Below are 5130 nucleotides of genomic sequence, written 5' to 3'. Positions count from 1 at the left end.
TAGGACCCTATTTTGCAAGAAAAATCTGTATCTTTCAGTCCATCTGCTCGAAATCAGTTCAGTTTACCTTAACCTATCATTTCAGATCGAGTCCATCATCTTCAGGAGCATAAATAGCCAGAAAATTCTTAATCTTTCCACCTATCTATTTGAAATCAGTTCAGTACACCCTAACCCATCAATTAAGATAGATTTCATCATCTTTAGGACCCTATTTTGCAAGAAAAATCTGTATCTTTCAGTCCATCTACTCGAAATCAGTTCAGTTTACCTTAACCTATCATTTCAGATCAAGTCCATCATCTTCAGGAGCATAAATAGCCAGAAAATTCTTAATCTTTCCACCTATCTATTTGAAATCAGTTCAATACGCCTTAGCCCATCTTTTCAGATTGAATCCATCATCTTCAGAACCAAAAGCAGCCAGAAAATTCTGATTCTTTCAACCTATCTATTTGAAATCAGTTCAGTACACCCTAACCCATCAATTAAGATAGAACTCATCATCTTTAGGACCCTATTTTGCAAGAAAAATCTGTATTTTTCAGTCCATCTATTCAGAATCAGTTCAGTCTACCTTAACCTATCATTTCAGATCGAGTCCATCATCTTCAGGAGCATAAATAGCCAGAAAATTCTTAATCTTTCCACCTATCTATTTGAAATCAGTTCAATACGCCTTAGCCCATCTTTTCAGATTGAGTCCATCATCTTCAGAACCAAAGGCAGCCAGAAAATTCTGATTCTTTCCACCTATCTATTTGAAATCAGTTCAGTTCACCCTAACCCATCAATTAAGATAGAATTCATCATCTTTAGGACCCTATTTTGCAAAAAAAATCTGTATCTTTCAGTCCATCTGCTCGAAATCAGTTCAGTTTACCTTAACCTATCATTTCAGATCGAGTCCATCATCTTCAGGAGCATAAATAGCCAGAAAATTCTTAATCTTTCCACCTATCTATTTGAAATCAGTTCAATTCGCCTTAGCCCATCTTTTCAGATTGAGTCCATCATCTTCAGAACCAAAGGCAGCCAGAAAATTCTGATTCTTTCCACCTATCTATTTGAAATCAGTTCAGTTCACCCTAACCCATCAATTAAGATAGAATTCATCATCTTTAGGACCCTATTTTGCAAGAAAAATCTGTATCTTTCAGTCCATCTGCTCGAAATCAGTTCAGTTTACCTTAACCTATCATTTCAGATGAGTCCATCATCTTCAGGAGCATAAATAGCCAGAAAATTCTTAATCTTTCCACCTATCTATTTGAAATCAGTTCAATACGCCTTAACACATCTTTTCAGATTGAATCCATCATCTTCAGAACCAAAAGCAGCCAGAAAATTCTGATTCTTTCAACCTATCTATTTGAAATCAGTTCAGTACACCCTAACCCATCAATTAAGATAGAATTCATCATCTTTAGGACCCTATTTTGCAAGAAAAATCTGTATCTTTCAGTCCATCTACTCGAAATCAGTTCAGTTTTCCTTAACCTATCATTTCAGATCGAGTCCATCATCTTCAGGAGCATAAATAGCCAGAAAATTCTTAATCTTTCCACCTATCTATTTGAAATCAGTTCAGTACACCCTAACCCATCAATTAAGATAGAACTCATCATCTTTAGGACCCTATTTTGCAAGAAAAATCTGTATCTTTCAGTCCATCTATTCAGAATCAGTTCAGTCTACCTTAACCTATCATTTCAGATCGAGTCCATCATCTTCAGGAGCATAAATAGCCAGAAAATTCTTAATCTTTCCACCTATCTATTTGAAATCAGTTCAGTACACCCTAACCCATCAATTAAGATAGAATTCATCATCTTTAGGACCCTATTTCGCAAGAAAAATTTGTATCTTTCAGTCCATCTACTCGAAATCAGTTCAGTTTACCTTAACCTATCATTTCAGATCGAGTCCATCATCTTCAGGAGCATAAATAGCCAGAAAATTCTTAATCTTTCCACCTATCTATTTGAAATCAGTTCAATACGCCTTAGCCCATCTTTTCAGATTGAGTCCATCATCTTCAGAACCAAAGACAGCCAGAAAATTCTGATTCTTTCCACCTATCTATTTGAAATCAGTTCAATACGCCTTAACCCATCAATTAAGATAGAATTCATCATCTTTAGGACCCTGTTTTGCAAGAAAAATCTGTATCTTTCAGTCCATCTACTCGAAATCAGTTCAGTTTACCTTAACCTATCATTTCAGATCGAGTCCATCATCTTCAGGAGCATAAATAACCAGAAAATTCTTAATCTTTCCACCTATCTATTTGAAATCAGTTCAGTACACCCTAACCCATCAATTAAGATAGAACTCATCATCTTTAGGACCCTATTTTGCAAGAAAAATCTGTATCTTTCAGTCCATCTACTCGAAATCAGTTCAGTCTACCTAACCTATCATTTCAGATCGAGTCAATCATCTTCAGGAGCATAAATAGCCAGAAAATTCTTAATCTTTCCACCTATCTATTTGAAATCAGTTCAATACGCCTTAGCCCATCTTTTCAGATTGAGTCCATCATCTTCAGAACCAAAGGCAGCCAGAAAATTCTGATTCTTTCCACCTATCTATTTGAAATCAGTTCAGTTCACCCTAACCCATCAATTAAGATAGAATTCATCATCCTTAGGACCCTTTTTTGCAAGAAAAATCTGTATCTTTCAGTCCATCTGCTCGAAATCAGTTCAGTTTACCTTAACCTATCATTTCAGATCGAGTCCATCATCTTCAGGAGCATAAATAGCCAGAAAATTCTTAATCTTTCCACCTATCTATTTGAAATCAGTTCAGTACACCCTAACCCATCAATTAAGATAGATTTCATCATCTTTAGGACCCTATTTTGCAAGAAAAATCTGTATCTTTCAGTCCATCTACTCGAAATCAGTTCAGTTTACCTTAACCTATCATTTCAGATCGAGTCCATCATCTTCAGGAGCATAAATAGCCAGAAAATTCTTAATCTTTCCACCTATCTATTTGAAATCAGTTCAATGCGCCTTAACACATCTTTTCAGATTGAATCCATCATCTTCAGAACCAAAAGCAGCCAGAAAATTCTGATTCTTTCAACCTATCTATTTGAAATCAGTTCAGTACACCCTTACCCATCAATTAAGATAGAATTCATCATCTTTAGGACCCTATTTTGCAAGAAAAATCTGTATCTTTCAGTCCATCTACTCGAAATCAGTTCAGTCTACCTTAACCTATCATTTCAGATCGAGTGCATCATCCTCAGGAGCATAAATAGCCAGAAAATTCTTAATCTTTCCACCTATCTATTTGAAATCAGTTCAATACGCCTTAGCCCATCTTTTCAGATTGAGTCCATCATCTTCAGAACCAAAGGCAGCCAGAAAATTCTGATTCTTTCCACCTATCTATTTGAAATCAGTTCAGTTCACCCTAACCCATCAATTAAGATAGAATTCATCATCTTTAGGACCCTATTTTGCAAGAAAAATCTGTATCTTTCAGTCCATCTGCTCGAAATCAGTTCAGTTTACCTTAACCTATCATTTCAGATCGAATCCATCATCTTCAGGAGCATAAATAGCCAGAAAATTCTTAATCTTTCAACCTATCTATTTGAAATCAGTTCAGTACACCCTAACCCATCAATTAAGATAGAACTCATCATCTTTAGGACCCTATTTTGCAAGAAAAATCTGTATCTTTCAGTCCATCTACTCGAAATCAGTTCAGTTTACCTTAACCTATCATTTCAGATCGAGTCCATCATCTTCAGGAGCATAAATAGCCAGAAAATTCTTAATCTTTACACCTATCTATTTGAAATCAGTTCAGTACGCCTTAGCCCATCTTTTCAGATTGAGTCCATCATCTTCAGAACCAAAGGCAGCCAGAAAATTCTGATTCTTTCCACCTATCTATTTGAAATCAGTTCAGTTCACCCTAACCCATCAATTAAGATAGAATTCATCATCTTTAGGACCCTATTTTGCAAGAAAAATCTGTATCTTTCAGTCCATCTGCTCGAAATCGGTTCAGTTTACCTTAACCTATCATTTCAGATCGAGTCCATCATCTTCAGGAGCATAAATAGCCAGAAAATTCTTAATCTTTCAACCTATCTATTTGAAATCAGTTCAGTACACCCTAACCCATCAATTAAGATAGAACTCATCATCTTTAGGACCCTATTTTGCAAGAAAAATCTGTATCTTTAAGTCCATCTACTCGAAATCAGTTCAGTTTACCTTAACCTATCATTTCAGATCGAGTCCATCATCTTCAGGAGCATAAATAGCCAGAAAATTCTTAATCTTTCCACCTATCTATTTGAAATCAGTTCAATACGCCTTAACACATCTTTTCAGATTGAATCCATCATCTTCAGAACCAAAAGCAGCCAGAAAATTCTGATTCTTTCAACCTATCTATTTGAAATCAGTTCAGTACACCCTAACCCATCAATTAAGATAGAATTCATCATCTTTAGGACCCTATTTTGCAAGAAAAATCTGTATCTTTCAGTCCATCTACTCGAAATCAGTTCAGTTTACCTTAACCTATCATTTCAGATCGAGTCCATCATCTTCAGGAGCATAAATAGCCAGAAAATTCTTAATCTTTCCACCTATCTATTTGAAATCAGTTCAGTACACCCTAACCAATCAATTAAGATAGAACTCATCATCTTTAGGACCCTATTTTGCAAGAAAAATCTGTATCTTTCAGTCCATCTATTCAGAATCAGTTCAGTCTACCTTAACCTATCATTTCAGATCGAGTCCATCATCTTCAGGAGCATAAATAGCCAGAAAATTCTTAATCTTTCCACCTATCTATTTGAAATCAGTTCAGTACACCCTAACCCATCAATTAAGATAGAATTCATCATCTTTAGGACCCTATTTCGCAAGAAAAATTTGTATCTTTCAGTCCATCTACTCGAAATCAGTTCAGTTTACCTTAACCTATCATTTCAGATCGAGTCCATCATCTTCAGGAGCATAAATAGCCAGAAAATTCTTAATCTTTCCACCTATCTATTTGAAATCAGTTCAATACGCCTTAGCCCATCTTTTCAGATTGAGTCCATCATCTTCAGAACCAAAGGCAGCCAGAAAATTCTGATTC

Source organism: Tubulanus polymorphus, chromosome 4, assembly GCF_964204645.1.
Source record: "Tubulanus polymorphus chromosome 4, tnTubPoly1.2, whole genome shotgun sequence".
NCBI lineage: Eukaryota > Metazoa > Nemertea > Palaeonemertea > Tubulaniformes > Tubulanidae > Tubulanus > Tubulanus polymorphus.
Note: the sequence above shows the minus strand (reverse complement) of the source record.